The 14,763-nt window shown below is 56.0% G+C and overlaps 43 non-coding genes across 43 annotated transcripts; all 43 read right to left on the bottom strand.

Annotated features, from left to right (window-relative positions):
* Positions 1-77: 77 nt before the first annotated feature.
* On the bottom strand, positions 78-196 carry LOC147794075 (5S ribosomal RNA). Its single transcript, XR_015413666.1, has one exon. It is a non-coding gene; the product is annotated as a 5S ribosomal RNA (ribosomal RNA).
* Positions 197-423: 227 nt separating this feature from the next.
* Positions 424-542, bottom strand: LOC147794074 (5S ribosomal RNA). The gene has a single exon (XR_015413328.1). It is a non-coding gene; the product is annotated as a 5S ribosomal RNA (ribosomal RNA).
* Positions 543-769: 227 nt separating this feature from the next.
* On the bottom strand, positions 770-888 carry LOC147794073 (5S ribosomal RNA). Its single transcript, XR_015413665.1, has one exon. It is a non-coding gene; the product is annotated as a 5S ribosomal RNA (ribosomal RNA).
* A 227-nt stretch (positions 889-1,115) lies between these two features.
* On the bottom strand, positions 1,116-1,234 carry LOC147794072 (5S ribosomal RNA). Its single transcript, XR_015413268.1, has one exon. It is a non-coding gene; the product is annotated as a 5S ribosomal RNA (ribosomal RNA).
* Positions 1,235-1,461: 227 nt separating this feature from the next.
* On the bottom strand, positions 1,462-1,580 carry LOC147794071 (5S ribosomal RNA). The gene has a single exon (XR_015413664.1). It is a non-coding gene; the product is annotated as a 5S ribosomal RNA (ribosomal RNA).
* A 227-nt stretch (positions 1,581-1,807) lies between these two features.
* LOC147794070 (5S ribosomal RNA) lies at positions 1,808-1,926 on the bottom strand. Its single transcript, XR_015413894.1, has one exon. It is a non-coding gene; the product is annotated as a 5S ribosomal RNA (ribosomal RNA).
* A 227-nt stretch (positions 1,927-2,153) lies between these two features.
* LOC147794069 (5S ribosomal RNA) lies at positions 2,154-2,271 on the bottom strand. The gene has a single exon (XR_015413551.1). It is a non-coding gene; the product is annotated as a 5S ribosomal RNA (ribosomal RNA).
* Positions 2,272-2,498: 227 nt separating this feature from the next.
* LOC147794068 (5S ribosomal RNA) lies at positions 2,499-2,617 on the bottom strand. Its single transcript, XR_015413101.1, has one exon. It is a non-coding gene; the product is annotated as a 5S ribosomal RNA (ribosomal RNA).
* A 227-nt stretch (positions 2,618-2,844) lies between these two features.
* On the bottom strand, positions 2,845-2,963 carry LOC147794067 (5S ribosomal RNA). Its single transcript, XR_015413339.1, has one exon. It is a non-coding gene; the product is annotated as a 5S ribosomal RNA (ribosomal RNA).
* Positions 2,964-3,190: 227 nt separating this feature from the next.
* Positions 3,191-3,309, bottom strand: LOC147794066 (5S ribosomal RNA). The gene has a single exon (XR_015413661.1). It is a non-coding gene; the product is annotated as a 5S ribosomal RNA (ribosomal RNA).
* Positions 3,310-3,536: 227 nt separating this feature from the next.
* LOC147794065 (5S ribosomal RNA) lies at positions 3,537-3,655 on the bottom strand. The gene has a single exon (XR_015413659.1). It is a non-coding gene; the product is annotated as a 5S ribosomal RNA (ribosomal RNA).
* A 227-nt stretch (positions 3,656-3,882) lies between these two features.
* LOC147794064 (5S ribosomal RNA) lies at positions 3,883-4,001 on the bottom strand. Its single transcript, XR_015413337.1, has one exon. It is a non-coding gene; the product is annotated as a 5S ribosomal RNA (ribosomal RNA).
* A 227-nt stretch (positions 4,002-4,228) lies between these two features.
* LOC147794063 (5S ribosomal RNA) lies at positions 4,229-4,347 on the bottom strand. The gene has a single exon (XR_015413265.1). It is a non-coding gene; the product is annotated as a 5S ribosomal RNA (ribosomal RNA).
* A 227-nt stretch (positions 4,348-4,574) lies between these two features.
* LOC147794062 (5S ribosomal RNA) lies at positions 4,575-4,693 on the bottom strand. Its single transcript, XR_015413658.1, has one exon. It is a non-coding gene; the product is annotated as a 5S ribosomal RNA (ribosomal RNA).
* Positions 4,694-4,920: 227 nt separating this feature from the next.
* LOC147794061 (5S ribosomal RNA) lies at positions 4,921-5,039 on the bottom strand. Its single transcript, XR_015413657.1, has one exon. It is a non-coding gene; the product is annotated as a 5S ribosomal RNA (ribosomal RNA).
* Positions 5,040-5,266: 227 nt separating this feature from the next.
* LOC147794060 (5S ribosomal RNA) lies at positions 5,267-5,385 on the bottom strand. The gene has a single exon (XR_015413656.1). It is a non-coding gene; the product is annotated as a 5S ribosomal RNA (ribosomal RNA).
* A 227-nt stretch (positions 5,386-5,612) lies between these two features.
* Positions 5,613-5,731, bottom strand: LOC147794059 (5S ribosomal RNA). Its single transcript, XR_015413655.1, has one exon. It is a non-coding gene; the product is annotated as a 5S ribosomal RNA (ribosomal RNA).
* Positions 5,732-5,958: 227 nt separating this feature from the next.
* LOC147794058 (5S ribosomal RNA) lies at positions 5,959-6,077 on the bottom strand. The gene has a single exon (XR_015413654.1). It is a non-coding gene; the product is annotated as a 5S ribosomal RNA (ribosomal RNA).
* A 227-nt stretch (positions 6,078-6,304) lies between these two features.
* On the bottom strand, positions 6,305-6,423 carry LOC147794057 (5S ribosomal RNA). Its single transcript, XR_015413650.1, has one exon. It is a non-coding gene; the product is annotated as a 5S ribosomal RNA (ribosomal RNA).
* A 227-nt stretch (positions 6,424-6,650) lies between these two features.
* LOC147794056 (5S ribosomal RNA) lies at positions 6,651-6,769 on the bottom strand. Its single transcript, XR_015413649.1, has one exon. It is a non-coding gene; the product is annotated as a 5S ribosomal RNA (ribosomal RNA).
* A 227-nt stretch (positions 6,770-6,996) lies between these two features.
* Positions 6,997-7,115, bottom strand: LOC147794055 (5S ribosomal RNA). The gene has a single exon (XR_015413303.1). It is a non-coding gene; the product is annotated as a 5S ribosomal RNA (ribosomal RNA).
* Positions 7,116-7,342: 227 nt separating this feature from the next.
* LOC147794054 (5S ribosomal RNA) lies at positions 7,343-7,461 on the bottom strand. Its single transcript, XR_015413111.1, has one exon. It is a non-coding gene; the product is annotated as a 5S ribosomal RNA (ribosomal RNA).
* A 227-nt stretch (positions 7,462-7,688) lies between these two features.
* Positions 7,689-7,807, bottom strand: LOC147794053 (5S ribosomal RNA). The gene has a single exon (XR_015413648.1). It is a non-coding gene; the product is annotated as a 5S ribosomal RNA (ribosomal RNA).
* A 227-nt stretch (positions 7,808-8,034) lies between these two features.
* Positions 8,035-8,153, bottom strand: LOC147794052 (5S ribosomal RNA). Its single transcript, XR_015413646.1, has one exon. It is a non-coding gene; the product is annotated as a 5S ribosomal RNA (ribosomal RNA).
* A 227-nt stretch (positions 8,154-8,380) lies between these two features.
* LOC147794051 (5S ribosomal RNA) lies at positions 8,381-8,499 on the bottom strand. The gene has a single exon (XR_015413645.1). It is a non-coding gene; the product is annotated as a 5S ribosomal RNA (ribosomal RNA).
* A 227-nt stretch (positions 8,500-8,726) lies between these two features.
* LOC147794050 (5S ribosomal RNA) lies at positions 8,727-8,845 on the bottom strand. The gene has a single exon (XR_015413643.1). It is a non-coding gene; the product is annotated as a 5S ribosomal RNA (ribosomal RNA).
* A 227-nt stretch (positions 8,846-9,072) lies between these two features.
* LOC147794049 (5S ribosomal RNA) lies at positions 9,073-9,191 on the bottom strand. Its single transcript, XR_015413642.1, has one exon. It is a non-coding gene; the product is annotated as a 5S ribosomal RNA (ribosomal RNA).
* Positions 9,192-9,418: 227 nt separating this feature from the next.
* Positions 9,419-9,537, bottom strand: LOC147794048 (5S ribosomal RNA). Its single transcript, XR_015413640.1, has one exon. It is a non-coding gene; the product is annotated as a 5S ribosomal RNA (ribosomal RNA).
* A 227-nt stretch (positions 9,538-9,764) lies between these two features.
* LOC147794047 (5S ribosomal RNA) lies at positions 9,765-9,883 on the bottom strand. Its single transcript, XR_015413217.1, has one exon. It is a non-coding gene; the product is annotated as a 5S ribosomal RNA (ribosomal RNA).
* Positions 9,884-10,110: 227 nt separating this feature from the next.
* On the bottom strand, positions 10,111-10,229 carry LOC147794046 (5S ribosomal RNA). The gene has a single exon (XR_015413631.1). It is a non-coding gene; the product is annotated as a 5S ribosomal RNA (ribosomal RNA).
* Positions 10,230-10,456: 227 nt separating this feature from the next.
* Positions 10,457-10,575, bottom strand: LOC147794045 (5S ribosomal RNA). The gene has a single exon (XR_015413621.1). It is a non-coding gene; the product is annotated as a 5S ribosomal RNA (ribosomal RNA).
* A 227-nt stretch (positions 10,576-10,802) lies between these two features.
* Positions 10,803-10,920, bottom strand: LOC147794044 (5S ribosomal RNA). Its single transcript, XR_015413517.1, has one exon. It is a non-coding gene; the product is annotated as a 5S ribosomal RNA (ribosomal RNA).
* A 226-nt stretch (positions 10,921-11,146) lies between these two features.
* Positions 11,147-11,265, bottom strand: LOC147794043 (5S ribosomal RNA). Its single transcript, XR_015413613.1, has one exon. It is a non-coding gene; the product is annotated as a 5S ribosomal RNA (ribosomal RNA).
* A 227-nt stretch (positions 11,266-11,492) lies between these two features.
* On the bottom strand, positions 11,493-11,611 carry LOC147794042 (5S ribosomal RNA). Its single transcript, XR_015413212.1, has one exon. It is a non-coding gene; the product is annotated as a 5S ribosomal RNA (ribosomal RNA).
* A 227-nt stretch (positions 11,612-11,838) lies between these two features.
* On the bottom strand, positions 11,839-11,957 carry LOC147794041 (5S ribosomal RNA). The gene has a single exon (XR_015413610.1). It is a non-coding gene; the product is annotated as a 5S ribosomal RNA (ribosomal RNA).
* Positions 11,958-12,184: 227 nt separating this feature from the next.
* LOC147794040 (5S ribosomal RNA) lies at positions 12,185-12,303 on the bottom strand. Its single transcript, XR_015413606.1, has one exon. It is a non-coding gene; the product is annotated as a 5S ribosomal RNA (ribosomal RNA).
* Positions 12,304-12,530: 227 nt separating this feature from the next.
* On the bottom strand, positions 12,531-12,649 carry LOC147794039 (5S ribosomal RNA). The gene has a single exon (XR_015413602.1). It is a non-coding gene; the product is annotated as a 5S ribosomal RNA (ribosomal RNA).
* A 227-nt stretch (positions 12,650-12,876) lies between these two features.
* Positions 12,877-12,995, bottom strand: LOC147794038 (5S ribosomal RNA). The gene has a single exon (XR_015413599.1). It is a non-coding gene; the product is annotated as a 5S ribosomal RNA (ribosomal RNA).
* A 227-nt stretch (positions 12,996-13,222) lies between these two features.
* Positions 13,223-13,341, bottom strand: LOC147794037 (5S ribosomal RNA). The gene has a single exon (XR_015413597.1). It is a non-coding gene; the product is annotated as a 5S ribosomal RNA (ribosomal RNA).
* A 227-nt stretch (positions 13,342-13,568) lies between these two features.
* LOC147794036 (5S ribosomal RNA) lies at positions 13,569-13,687 on the bottom strand. Its single transcript, XR_015413591.1, has one exon. It is a non-coding gene; the product is annotated as a 5S ribosomal RNA (ribosomal RNA).
* A 227-nt stretch (positions 13,688-13,914) lies between these two features.
* On the bottom strand, positions 13,915-14,033 carry LOC147794035 (5S ribosomal RNA). Its single transcript, XR_015413342.1, has one exon. It is a non-coding gene; the product is annotated as a 5S ribosomal RNA (ribosomal RNA).
* Positions 14,034-14,260: 227 nt separating this feature from the next.
* On the bottom strand, positions 14,261-14,379 carry LOC147794034 (5S ribosomal RNA). The gene has a single exon (XR_015413341.1). It is a non-coding gene; the product is annotated as a 5S ribosomal RNA (ribosomal RNA).
* A 227-nt stretch (positions 14,380-14,606) lies between these two features.
* LOC147794033 (5S ribosomal RNA) lies at positions 14,607-14,725 on the bottom strand. Its single transcript, XR_015413344.1, has one exon. It is a non-coding gene; the product is annotated as a 5S ribosomal RNA (ribosomal RNA).
* Positions 14,726-14,763: the final 38 nt, after the last annotated feature.

The raw sequence follows: 14,763 nt of genomic DNA, 5'->3' as shown, positions 1-14,763 counted from the left end.
GGGAGGTTGCCATTTGTAAAGAAAGGAAGAAAAGAACGGGGAGAAATTGAAGTAACGAGCAAAAGAAATATAAAAAAGGGGTGCAACACGAGGACTTCCCAAGTGGTCACCCAACTTAGTACTACTCTCGCCCAAGCACGCTTAACTGCGGAGTTCTGATGGGATCCGGTGCATTAGTGCTGGTATGATCGCACCCGACATGCCATGCGCACAAGTTGCATTTAACGCATGCGGGGTGGGCATGATCGAGGCGAGGGTGGGTGCACGCACGTGCTGGGAACGGCCGGCGGGGCCCGCGCGGACACGTCGGGGAGAAGAAACGCGATGGGCGTGAGCGTGCGAGCGGGGGAGGTTGCCATTTGTAAAGAAAGGAAGAAAAGAACGGGGAGAAATTGAAGTAACGAGCAAAAGAAATATAAAAAAGGGGTGCAACACGAGGACTTCCCAAGTGGTCACCCAACTTCGTACTACTCTCGCCCAAGCACGCTTAACTGCGGAGTTCTGATGGGATCCGGTGCATTAGTGCTGGTATGATCGCACCCGACATGTCATGCGCACAAATTGCATTTAACGCATGCGGGGTGGGCATGATCGAGGCGAGGGTGGGTGCACGCACGTGCTGGGAACGGCCGGCGGGGCCCGCGCGGACACGTCGGGGAGAAGAAACGCGATGGGCGTGAGCGTGCGAGCGGGGGAGGTTGCCATTTGTAAAGAAAGGAAGAAAAGAACGGGGAGAAATTGAAGTAACGAGCAAAAGAAATATAAAAAAGGGGTGCAACACGAGGACTTCCCAAGTGGTCACCCAACTTAGTACTACTCTCGCCCAAGCACGCTTAACTGCGGAGTTCTGATGGGATCCGGTGCATTAGTGCTGGTATGATCGCACCCGACATGCCATGCGCACAAGTTGCATTTAGCGCATGCGGGGTGGGCATGATCGAGGCGAGGGTGGGTGCACGCACGTGCTGGGAACGGCCGGCGGGGCCCGCGCGGACACGTCGGGGAGAAGAAACGTGATGGGCGTGAGCGTGCGAGCGGGGGAGGTTGCCATTTGTAAAGAAAGGAAGAAAAGAACGGGGAGAAATTGAAGTAACGAGCAAAAGAAATATAAAAAAGGGGTGCAACACGAGGACTTCCCAAGTGGTCACCCAACTTAGTACTACTCTCGCCCAAGCACGCTTAACTGCGGAGTTCTGATGGGATCCGGTGCATTAGTGCTGGTATGATCGCACCTGACATGCTATGCGCACAAGTTGCATTTAACGCATGCGGGGTGGGCATGATCGAGGCGAGGGTGGGTGCACGCACGTGCTGGGAACGGCCGGCGGGGCCCGCGCGGACACGTCGGGGAGAAGAAACGCGATGGGCGTGAGCGTGCGAGCGGGGGAGGTTGCCATTTGTAAAGAAAGGAAGAAAAGAACGGGGAGAAATTGAAGTAACGAGCAAAAGAAATATAAAAAAGGGGTGCAACACGAGGACTTCCCAAGTGGTCACCCAACTTAGTACTACTCTCGCCCAAGCACGCTTAACTGCGGAGTTCTGATGGGATCCGGTGCATTAGTGCTGGTATGATCGCACCCGACATGCCATGCGCACAAATTGCATTTAACGCATGCGGGGTGGGCATGATCGAGGCGAGGGTGGGTGCACGCACGTGCTGGGAACGGCCGGCGGGGCCCGCGCGGACACGTCGGGGAGAAGAAACGCGATGGGCGTGAGCGTGCGAGCGGGGGAGGTTGCCATTTGTAAAGAAAGGAAGAAAAGAACGGGGAGAAATTGAAGTAACGAGCAAAAGAAATATAAAAAAGGGGTGCAACACGAGGACTTCCCAAGTGGTCACCCAACTTAGTACTACTCTCGCCCAAGCACTCTTAACTGCGGAGTTCTGATGGGATCCGGTGCATTAGTGCTGGTATGATCGCACCCGACATGCCATGCGCACAAGTTGCATTTAACGCATGCGGGGTGGGCATGATCGAGGCGAGGGTGGGTGCACGCACGTGCTGGGAACGGCCGGCGGGGCCCGCGCGGACACGTCGGGGAGAAGAAACGCGATGGGCGTGAGCGTGCGAGCGGGGGAGGTTGCCATTTGTAAAGAAAGGAAGAAAAGAACGGGGAGAAATTGAAGTAACGAGCAAAAGAAATATAAAAAAGGGGTGCAACACGAGGACTTCCCAAGTGGTCACCCAACTTAGTACTACTCTCGCCAAGCACGCTTGACTGCGGAGTTCTGATGGGATCCGGTGCATTAGTGCTGGTATGATCGCACCCGACATGCCATGCGCACAAGTTGCATTTAACGCATGCGGGGTGGGCATGATCGAGGCGAGGGTGGGTGCACGCACGTGCTGGGAACGGCCGGCGGGGCCCGCGCGGACACGTCGGGGAGAAGAAACGCGATGGGCGTGAGCGTGCGAGCGGGGGAGGTTGCCATTTGTAAAGAAAGGAAGAAAAGAACGGGGAGAAATTGAAGTAACGAGCAAAAGAAATATAAAAAAGGGGTGCAACACGAGGACTTCCCAAGTGGTCACCCAACTTAGTACTACTCTCGCCCAAGCACCCTTAACTGCGGAGTTCTGATGGGATCCGGTGCATTAGTGCTGGTATGATCGCACCCGACATGCCATGCGCACAAGTTGCATTTAACGCATGCGGGGTGGGCATGATCGAGGCGAGGGTGGGTGCACGCACGTGCTGGGAACGGCCGGCGGGGCCCGCGCGGACACGTCGGGGAGAAGAAACGCGATGGGCGTGAGCGTGCGAGCGGGGGAGGTTGCCATTTGTAAAGAAAGGAAGAAAAGAACAGGGAGAAATTGAAGTAACGAGCAAAAGAAATATAAAAAAGGGGTGCAACACGAGGACTTCCCAAGTGGTCACCCAACTTAGTACTACTCTCGCCCAAGCACGCTTAACTGTGGAGTTCTGATGGGATCCGGTGCATTAGTGCTGGTATGATCGCACCCGACATGCCATGCGCACAAATTGCATTTAACGCATGCGGGGTGGGCATGATCGAGGCGAGGGTGGGTGCACGCACGTGCTGGGAACGGCCGGCGGGGCCCGCGCGGACACGTCGGGGAGAAGAAACGCGATGGGCGTGAGCGTGCGAGCGGGGGAGGTTGCCATTTGTAAAGAAAGGAAGAAAAGAAGGGGGAGAAATTGAAGTAACGAGCAAAAGAAATATAAAAAAGGGGTGCAACACGAGGACTTCCCAAGTGGTCACCCAACTTAGTACTACTCTCGCCCAAGCACGCTTAACTGCGGAGTTCTGATGGGATCCGGTGCATTAGTGCTGGTATGATCGCACCCGACATGCCATGCGCACAAATTGCATTTAACGCATGCGGGGTGGGCATGATCGAGGCGAGGGTGGGTGCACGCACGTGCTGGGAACGGCCGGCGGGGCCCGCGCGGACACGTCGGGGAGAAGAAACGCGATGGGCGTGAGCGTGCGAGCGGGGGAGGTTGCCATTTGTAAAGAAAGGAAGAAAAGAACGGGGAGAAATTGAAGTAACGAGCAAAAGAAATATAAAAAAGGGGTGCAACACGAGGACTTCCCAAGTGGTCACCCAACTTAGTACTACTCTCGCCCAAGCACGCTTAACTGCGGAGTTCTGATGGGATCCGGTGCATTAGTGCTGGTATGATCGCACCCGACATGCCATGCGCACAAATTGCATTTAACGCATGCGGGGTGGGCATGATCGAGGCGAGGGTGGGTGCACGCACGTGCTGGGAACGGCCGGCGGGGCCCGCGCGGACACGTCGGGGAGAAGAAACGCGATGGGCGTGAGCGTGCGAGCGGGGGAGGTTGCCATTTGTAAAGAAAGGAAGAAAAGAACGGGGAGAAATTGAAGTAACGAGCAAAAGAAATATAAAAAAGGGGTGCAACACGAGGACTTCCCAAGTGGTCACCCAACTTAGTACTACTCTCGCCCAAGCACGCTTAACTGTGGAGTTCTGATGGGATCCGGTGCATTAGTGCTGGTATGATCGCACCCGACATGCCATGCGCACAAATTGCATTTAACGCATGCGGGGTGGGCATGATCGAGGCGAGGGTGGGTGCACGCACGTGCTGGGAACGGACGGCGGGGCCCGCGCGGACACGTCGGGGAGAAGAAACGCGATGGGCGTGAGCGTGCGAGCGGGGGAGGTTGCCATTTGTAAAGAAAGGAAGAAAAGAACGGGGAGAAATTGAAGTAACGAGCAAAAGAAATATAAAAAAGGGGTGCAACACGAGGACTTCCCAAGTGGTCACCCAACTTAGTACTACTCTCGCCCAAGCACGCTTAACTGCGGAGTTCTGATGGGATCCGGTGCATTAGTGCTGGTATGATCGCAACCGACATGCCATGCGCACAAATTGCATTTAACGCATGCGGGGTGGGCATGATCGAGGCGAGGGTGGGTGCACGCACGTGCTGGGAACGGCCGGCGGGGCCCGCGCGGACACGTCGGGGAGAAGAAACGCGATGGGCGTGAGCGTGCGAGCGGGGGAGGTTGCCATTTGTAAAGAAAGGAAGAAAAGAACAGGGAGAAATTGAAGTAACGAGCAAAAGAAATATAAAAAAGGGGTGCAACACGAGGACTTCCCAAGTGGTCACCCAACTTAGTACTACTCTCGCCCAAGCACGCTTAACTGCGGAGTTCTGATGGGATCCGGTGCATTAGTGCTGGTATGATCGCACCCGACATGCCATGCGCACAAATTGCATTTAACGCATGCGGGGTGGGCATGATCGAGGCGAGGGTGGGTGCACGCACGTGCTGGGAACGGCCGGCGGGGCCCGCGCGGACACGTCGGGGAGAAGAAACGCGATGGGCGTGAGCGTGCGAGCGGGGGAGGTTGCCATTTGTAAAGAAAGGAAGAAAAGAAGGGGGAGAAATTGAAGTAACGAGCAAAAGAAATATAAAAAAGGGGTGCAACACGAGGACTTCCCAAGTGGTCACCCAACTTAGTACTACTCTCGCCCAAGCACGCTTAACTGCGGAGTTCTGATGGGATCCGGTGCATTAGTGCTGGTATGATCGCACCCGACATGCCATGCGCACAAATTGCATTTAACGCATGCGGGGTGGGCATGATCGAGGCGAGGGTGGGTGCACGCACGTGCTGGGAACGGCTGGCGGGGCCCGCGCGGACACGTCGGGGAGAAGAAACGCGATGGGCGTGAGCGTGCGAGCGGGGGAGGTTGCCATTTGTAAAGAAAGGAAGAAAAGAACGGGGAGAAATTGAAGTAACGTGCAAAAGAAATATAAAAAAGGGGTGCAACACGAGGACTTCCCAAGTGGTCACCCAACTTAGTACTACTCTCGCCCAAGCACGCTTAACTGCGGAGTTCTGATGGGATCCGGTGCATTAGTGCTGGTATGATCGCACCCGACATGCCATGCGCACAAATTGCATTTAACGCATGCGGGGTGGGCATGATCGAGGCGAGGGTGGGTGCACGCACGTGCTGGGAACGGCCGGCGGGGCCCGCGCGGACACGTCGGGGAGAAGAAACGCGATGGGCGTGAGCGTGCGAGCGGGGGAGGTTGCCATTTGTAAAGAAAGGAAGAAAAGAACGGGGAGAAATTGAAGTAACGAGCAAAAGAAATATAAAAAAGGGGTGCAACACGAGGACTTCCCAAGTGGTCACCCAACTTAGTACTACTCTCGCCCAAGCACGCTTAACTGCGGAGTTCTGATGGGATCCGGTGCATTAGTGCTGGTATGATCGCACCCGACATGCCATGCGCACAAGTTGCATTTAACGCATGCGGGGTGGGCATGATCGAGGCGAGGGTGGGTGCACGCACGTGCTGGGAACGGCCGGCGGGGCCCGCGCGGACACGTCGGGGAGAAGAAACGCGATGGGCGTGAGCGTGCGAGCGGGGGAGGTTGCCATTTGTAAAGAAAGGAAGAAAAGAACGGGGAGAAATTGAAGTAACGAGCAAAAGAAATATAAAAAAGGGGTGCAACACGAGGACTTCCCAAGTGGTCACCCAACTTAGTACTACTCTCGCCCAAGCACGCTTAACTGCGGAGTTCTGATGGGATCCGGTGCATTAGTGCTGGTATGATCGCACCCGACATGCCATGCGCACAAATTGCATTTAACGCATGCGGGGTGGGCATGATCGAGGCGAGGGTGGGTGCACGCACGTGCTGGGAACGGCCGGCGGGGCCCGCGCGGACACGTCGGGGAGAAGAAACGCGATGGGCGTGAGCGTGCGAGCGGGGGAGGTTGCCATTTGTAAAGAAAGGAAGAAAAGAACGGGGAGAAATTGAAGTAACGAGCAAAAGAAATATAAAAAAGGGGTGCAACACGAGGACTTCCCAAGTGGTCACCCAACTTAGTACTACTCTCGCCCAAGCACGCTTAACTGCGGAGTTCTGATGGGATCCGGTGCATTAGTGCTGGTATGATCGCACCCGACATGCCATGCGCACAAATTGCATTTAACGCATGCGGGGTGGGCATGATCGAGGCGAGGGTGGGTGCACGCACGTGCTGGGAACGGCCGGCGGGGCCCGCGCGGACACGTCGGGGAGAAGAAACGCGATGGGCGTGAGCGTGAGAGCGGGGGAGGTTGCCATTTGTAAAGAAAGGAAGAAAAGAACGGGGAGAAATTGAAGTAACGAGCAAAAGAAATATAAAAAAGGGGTGCAACACGAGGACTTCCCAAGTGGTCACCCAACTTAGTACTACTCTCGCCCAAGCACGCTTAACTGCGGAGTTCTGATGGGATCCGGTGCATTAGTGCTGGTATGATCGCACCCGACATGCCATGCGCACAAGTTGCATTTAACGCATGCGGGGTGGGCATGATCGAGGCGAGGGTGGGTGCACGCACGTGCTGGGAACGGCCGGCGGGGCCCGCGCGGACACGTCGGGGAGAAGAAACGCGATGGGCGTGAGCGTGCGAGCGGGGGAGGTTGCCATTTGTAAAGAAAGGAAGAAAAGAAGGGGGAGAAATTGAAGTAACGAGCAAAAGAAATATAAAAAAGGGGTGCAACACGAGGACTTCCCAAGTGGTCACCCAACTTAGTACTACTCTCGCCCAAGCACGCTTAACTGCGGAGTTCTGATGGGATCCGATGCATTAGTGCTGGTATGATCGCACCCGACATGCCATGCGCACAAATTGCATTTAACGCATGCGGGGTGGGCATGATCGAGGCGAGGGTGGGTGCACGCACGTGCTGGGAACGGCCGGCGGGGCCCGCGCGGACACGTCGGGGAGAAGAAACGCGATGGGCGTGAGCGTGCGAGCGGGGGAGGTTGCCATTTGTAAAGAAAGGAAGAAAAGAACGGGGAGAAATTGAAGTAACGAGCAAAAGAAATATAAAAAAGGGGTGCAACACGAGGACTTCCCAAGTGGTCACCCAATTTAGTACTACTCTCGCCCAAGCACGCTTAACTGCGGAGTTCTGATGGGATCCGGTGCATTAGTGCTGGTATGATCGCACCCGACATGCCATGCGCACAAGTTGCATTTAACGCATGCGGGGTGGGCATGATCGAGGCGAGGGTGGGTGCACGCACGTGCTGGGAACGGCCGGCGGGGCCCGCGCGGACACGTCGGGGAGAAGAAACGCGATGGGCGTGAGCGTGCGAGCGGGGGAGGTTGCCATTTGTAAAGAAAGGAAGAAAAGAAGGGGGAGAAATTGAAGTAACGAGCAAAAGAAATATAAAAAAGGGGTGCAACACGAGGACTTCCCAAGTGGTCACCCAACTTAGTACTACTCTCGCCCAAGCACGCTTAACTGCGGAGTTCTGATGGGATCCGGTGCATTAGTGCTGGTATGATCGCACCCGACATGCCATGCGCACAAGTTGCATTTAACGCATGCGGGGTGGGCATGATCGAGGCGAGGGTGGGTGCACGCACGTGCTGGGAACGGCCGGCGTGGCCCGCGCGGACACGTCGGGGAGAAGAAACGCGATGGGCGTGAGCGTGCGAGCGGGGGAGGTTGCCATTTGTAAAGAAAGGAAGAAAAGAACGGGGAGAAATTGAAGTAACGAGCAAAAGAAATATAAAAAAGGGGTGCAACACGAGGACTTCCCAAGTGGTCACCCAACTTAGTACTACTCTCGCCCAAGCACGCTTAACTGCGGAGTTCTGATGGGATCCGGTGCATTAGTGCTGGTATGATCGCACCCGACATGCCATGCGCACAAGTTGCATTTAACGCATGCGGGGTGGGCATGATCGAGGCGAGGGTGGGTGCACGCACGTGCTGGGAACGGCCGGCGGGGCCCGCGCGGACACGTCGGGGAGAAGAAACGCGATGGGCGTGAGCGTGCGAGCGGGGGAGGTTGCCATTTGTAAAGAAAGGAAGAAAAGAAGGGGGAGAAATTGAAGTAACGAGCAAAAGAAATATAAAAAAGGGGTGCAACACGAGGACTTCCCAAGTGGTCACCCAACTTAGTACTACTCTCGCCCAAGCACGCTTAACTGCGGAGTTCTGATGGGATCCGGTGCATTAGTGCTGGTATGATCGCACCCGACATGCCATGCGCACAAGTTGCATTTAACGCATGCGGGGTGGGCATGATCGAGGCGAGGGTGGGTGCACGCACGTGCTGGGAACGGCCGGCGGGGCCCGCGCGGACACGTCGGGGAGAAGAAACGCGATGGGCGTGAGCGTGCGAGCGGGGGAGGTTGCCATTTGTAAAGAAAGGAAGAAAAGAACGGGGAGAAATTGAAGTAACGAGCAAAAGAAATATAAAAAAGGGGTGCAACACGAGGACTTCCCAAGTGGTCACCCAACTTAGTACTACTCTCGCCCAAGCACGCTTAACTGCGGAGTTCTGATGGGATCCGGTGCATTAGTGCTGGTATGATCGCACCCGACATGCCATGCGCACAAGTTGCATTTAACGCATGCGGGGTGGGCATGATCGAGGCGAGGGTGGGTGCACGCACGTGCTGGGAACGGCCGGCGGGGCCCGCGCGGACACGTCGGGGAGAAGAAACGCGATGGGCGTGAGCGTGCGAGCGGGGGAGGTTGCCATTTGTAAAGAAAGGAAGAAAAGAACGGGGAGAAATTGAAGTAACGAGCAAAAGAAATATAAAAAAGGGGTGCAACACGAGGACTTCCCAAGTGGTCACCCAACTTAGTACTACTCTCGCCCAAGCACGCTTAACTGCGGAGTTCTGATGGGATCCGGTGCATTAGTGCTGGTATGATCGCACCCGACATGCCATGCGCACAAGTTGCAGTTAACGCTTGCGGGGTGGGCATGATCGAGACGAGGGTGGGTGCACGCACGTGCTGGGAACGGCCGGCGGGGCCCGCGCGGACACGTCGGGGAGAAGAAACGCGATGGGCGTGAGCGTGCGAGCGGGGGAGGTTGCCATTTGTAAAGAAAGGAAGAAAAGAACGGGGAGAAATTGAAGTAACGAGCAAAAGAAATATAAAAAAGGGGTGCAACACGAGGACTTCCCAAGTGGTCACCCAACTTAGTACTACTCTCGCCCAAGCACGCTTAACTGCGGAGTTCTGATGGGATCCGGTGCATTAGTGCTGGTATGATCGCACCCGACATGCCATGCGCACAAGTTGCATTTAACGCATGCGGGGTGGGCATGATCGAGGCGAGGGTGGGTGCACGCACGTGCTGGGAACGGCCGGCGGGGCCCGCGCGGACACGTCGGGGAGAAGAAACGCGATGGGCGTGAGCGTGCGAGCGGGGGAGGTTGCCATTTGTAAAGAAAGGAAGAAAAGAAGGGGGAGAAATTGAAGTAACGAGCAAAAGAAATATAAAAAAGGGGTGCAACACGAGGACTTCCCAAGTGGTCACCCAACTTAGTACTACTCTCGCCCAAGCACGCTTAACTGCAGAGTTCTGATGGGATCCGGTGCATTAGTGCTGGTATGATCGCACCCGACATGCCATGCGCACAAGTTGCATTTAACGCATGCGGGGTGGGCATGATCGAGGCGAGGGTGGGTGCACGCACGTGCTGGGAACGGCCGGCGGGGCCCGCGCGGACACGTCGGGGAGAAGAAACGCGATGGGCGTGAGCGTGCGAGCGGGGGAGGTTGCCATTTGTAAAGAAAGGAAGAAAAGAACGGGGAGAAATTGAAGTAACGAGCAAAAGAAATATAAAAAAGGGGTGCAACACGAGGACTTCCCAAGTGGTCACCCAACTTAGTACTACTCTCGCCCAAGCACGCTTAACTGCGGAGTTCTGATGGGATCCGGTGCATTAGTGCTGGTATGATCGCACCCGACATGCCATGCGCACAAATTGCATTTAACGCATGCGGGGTGGGCATGATCGAGGCGAGGGTGGGTGCACGCACGTGCTGGGAACGGCCGGCGGGGCCCGCGCGGACACGTCGGGGAGAAGAAACGCGATGGGCGTGAGCGTGCGAGCGGGGGAGGTTGCCATTTGTAAAGAAAGGAAGAAAAGAAGGGGGAGAAATTGAAGTAACGAGCAAAAGAAATATAAAAAAGGGGTGCAACACGAGGACTTCCCAAGTGGTCACCCAACTTAGTACTACTCTCGCCCAAGCACGCTTAACTGCGGAGTTCTGATGGGATCCGGTGCATTAGTGCTGGTATGATCGCACCCGACATGCCATGCGCACAAATTGCATTTAACGCATGCGGGGTGGGCATGATCGAGGCGAGGGTGGGTGCACGCACGTGCTGGGAACGGCCGGCGGGGCCCGCGCGGACACGTCGGGGAGAAGAAACGCGATGGGCGTGAGCGTGCGAGCGGGGGAGGTTGCCATTTGTAAAGAAAGGAAGAAAAGAACGGGGAGAAATTGAAGTAACGAGCAAAAGAAATATAAAAAAGGGGTGCAACACGAGGACTTCCCAAGTGGTCACCCAACTTAGTACTACTCAGCCCAAGCACGCTTAACTGCGGAGTTCTGATGGGATCCGGTGCATTAGTGCTGGTATGATCGCACCCGACATGCCATGCGCACAAATTGCATTTAACGCATGCGGGGTGGGCATGATCGAGGCGAGGGTGGGTGCACGCACGTGCTGGGAACGGCCGGCGGGGCCCGCGCGGACACGTCGGGGAGAAGAAACGCGATGGGCGTGAGCGTGCGAGCGGGGGAGGTTGCCATTTGTAAAGAAAGGAAGAAAAGAACGGGGAGAAATTGAAGTAACGAGCAAAAGAAATAAAAAAAGGGGTGCAACACGAGGACTTCCCAAGTGGTCACCCAACTTAGTACTACTCTCGCCCAAGCACGCTTAACTGCGGAGTTCTGATGGGATCCGGTGCATTAGTGCTGGTATGATCGCACCCGACATGCCATGCGCACAAGTTGCATTTAACGCATGCGGGGTGGGCATGATCGAGGCGAGGGTGGGTGCACGCACGTGCTGGGAACGGCCGGCGGGGCCCGCGCGGACACGTCGGGGAGAAGAAACGCGATGGGCGTGAGCGTGCGAGCGGGGGAGGTTGCCATTTGTAAAGAAAGGAAGAAAAGAAGGGGGAGAAATTGAAGTAACGAGCAAAAGAAATATAAAAAAGGGGTGCAACACGAGGACTTCCCAAGTGGTCACCCAACTTAGTACTACTCTCGCCCAAGCACGCTTAACTGCAGAGTTCTGATGGGATCCGGTGCATTAGTGCTGGTATGATCGCACCCGACATGCCATGCGCACAAGTTGCATTTAACGCATGCGGGGTGGGCATGATCGAGGCGAGGGTGGGTGCACGCACGTGCTGGGAACGGCCGGCGGGGCCCGCGCGGACACGTCGGGGAGAAGAAACGCGATGGGCGTGAGCGTGCGAGCGGGGGAGGTTGCCATTTGTAAAGAAAGGAAGAAAAGAACGGGGAGAAATTGAAGTAACGAGCAAAAGAAATATAAAAAAGGGGTGCAACACGAGGACTTCCCAAGTGGTCACCCAACTTAGTACTACTCTCGCCCAAGCACGCTTAACTGCGGAGTTCTGATGGGATCCGGTGCATTAGTGCTGGTATGATCGCACCCGACATGCCATGCGCACAAGTTGCAGTTAACGCTTGCGGGGTGGGCATGATCGAGACGAGGGTGGGTGCACGCACGTGCTGGGAACGGCCGGCGGGGCCCGCGCGGACACGTCGGGGAGAAGAAACGCGATGGGCGTGAGCGTGCGAGCGGGGGAGGTTGCCATTTGTAAAGAAAGGAAGAAAAGAAGGGGGAGAAATTGAAGTAACGAGCAAAAGAAATATAAAAAAGGGGTGCAACACGAGGACTTCCCAAGTGGTCACCCAACTTAGTACTACTCTCGCCCAAGCACGCTTAACTGCGGAGTTCTGATGGGATCCGGTGCATTAGTGCTGGTATGATCGCACCCGACATGCCATGCGCACAAGTTGCATTTAACGCATGCGGGGTGGGCATGATCGAGGCGAGGGTGGGTGCACGCACGTGCTGGGAACGGCCGGCGGGGCCCGCGCGGACACGTCGGGGAGAAGAAACGCGATGGGCGTGAGCGTGCGAGCGGGGGAGGTTGCCATTTGTAAAGAAAGGAAGAAAAGAACGGGGAGAAATTGAAGTAACGAGCAAAAGAAATATAAAAAAGGGGTGCAACACGAGGACTTCCCAAGTGGTCACCCAACTTAGTACTACTCTCGCCCAAGCACGCTTAACTGCGGAGTTCTGATGGGATCCGGTGCATTAGTGCTGGTATGATCGCACCCGACATGCCATGCGCACAAGTTGCATTTAACGCATGCGGGGTGGGCATGATCGAGGCGAGGGTGGGTGCACGCACGTGCTGGGAACGGCCGGCGGGGCCCACGCGGACACGTCGGGGAGAAGAAACGCGATGGGCGTGAGCGTGCGAGCGGGGGAGGTTGCCATTTGTAAAGAAAGGAAGAAAAGAAGGGGGAGAAATTGAAGTAACGAGCAAAAGAAATATAAAAAAGGGGTGCAACACGAGGACTTCCCAAGTGGTCACCCAACTTAGTACTACTCTCGCCCAAGCACGCTTAACTGCGGAGTTCTGATGGGATCCGGTGCATTAGTGCTGGTATGATCGCACCCGACATGCCATGCGCACAAGTTGCATTTAACGCATGCGGGGTGGGCATGATCGAGGCGAGGGTGGGTGCACGCACGTGCTGGGAACGGCCGGCGGGGCCCGCGCGGACACGTCGGGGAGAAGAAACGCGATGGGCGTGAGCGTGCGAGCGGGGGAGGTTGCCATTTGTAAAGAAAGGAAGAAAAGAACGGGGAGAAATTGAAGTAACGAGCAAAAGAAATATAAAAAAGGGGTGCAACACGAGGACTTCCCAAGTGGTCACCCAACTTAGTACTACTCTCGCCCAAGCACGCTTAACTGCGGAGTTCTGATGGGATCCGGTGCATTAGTGCTGGTATGATCGCACCCGACATGCCATGCGCACAAGTTGCAGTTAACGCATGCGGGGTGGGCATGATCGAGGCGAGGGTGGGTGCACGCACGTGCTGGGAACGGCCGGCGGGGCCCGCGCGGACACGTCGGGGAGAAGAAACGCGATGGGCGTGAGCGTGCGAGCGGGGGAGGTTGCCATTTGTAAAGAAAGGAAGAAAAGAAGGGGGAGAAATTGAAGTAACGAGCAAAAGAAATACAAAAAAGGGGTGCAACACGAGGACTTCCCAAGTGGTCACCCAACTTAGTACTACTCTCGCCCAAGCACGCTTAACTGCGGAGTTCTGATGGGATCCGGTGCATTAGTGCTGGTATGATCGCACCCGACATGCCATGCGCACAAGTTGCATTTAACGCATGCGGGGTGGGCATGATCGAGGCGAGGGTGGGTGCACGCACGTGCTGGGAACGGCCGGCGGGGCCCGCGCGGACACGTCGGGGAGAAGAAACGCGATGGGCGTGAGCGTGCGAGCGGGGGAGGTTGCCATTTGTAAAGAAAGGAAGAAAAGAACGGGGAGAAATTGAAGTAACGAGCAAAAGAAATATAAAAAAGGGGTGCAACACGAGGACTTCCCAAGTGGTCACCCAACTTAGTACTACTCTCGCCCAATCACGCTTAACTGCGGAGTTCTGATGGGATCCGGTGCATTAGTGCTGGTATGATCGCACCCGACATGCCATGCGCACAAGTTGCATTTAACGCATGCGGGGTGGGCATGATCGAGGCGAGGGTGGGTGCACGCACGTGCTGGGAACGGCCGGCGGGGCCCGCGCGGACACGTCGGGGAGAAGAAACGCGATGGGCGTGAGCGTGCGAGCGGGGGAGGTTGCCATTTGTAAAGAAAGGAAGAAAAGAACGGGGAGAAATTGAAGTAACGAGCAAAAGAAATATAAAAAAGGGGTGCAACACGAGGACTTCCCAAGTGGTCACCCAACTTAGTACTACTCTCGCCCAATCACGCTTAACTGCGGAGTTCTGATGGGATCCGGTGCATTAGTGCTGGTATGATCGCACCCGACATGCCATGCGAACAAATTGCATTTAACGCATGCGGGGTGGGCATGATCGAGGCGAGGGTGGGTGCACGCACGTGCTGGGAACGGCCGGCGGGGCCCGCGCGGACACGTCGGGGAGAAGAAACGCGATGGGCGTGAGCGTGCGAGCGGGGGAGGTTGCCATTTGTTAAGAAAGGAAGAAAAGAACGGGGAGAAATTGAAGTAACGAGCAAAAGAAATATAAAAAAGGGGTGCAACACGAGGACTTCCCAAGTGGTCACCCAATTTAGTACTACTCTCGCCCAAGCACGCTTAACTGCGGAGTTCTGATGGGATCCGGTGCATTAACGCTGGTATGATCGCACCCGACATGCCATGCGCACAAGTTGCATTTAACGAATGCGG

Source organism: Cucurbita pepo, chromosome 1 (assembly GCF_057944985.1).
Source record: "Cucurbita pepo subsp. pepo isolate OVF chromosome 1, ASM5794498v1, whole genome shotgun sequence".
Taxonomy (NCBI): Eukaryota; Viridiplantae; Streptophyta; class Magnoliopsida; order Cucurbitales; family Cucurbitaceae; genus Cucurbita; species Cucurbita pepo.
This window is presented reverse-complemented; position numbering and strand designations above follow the sequence as displayed.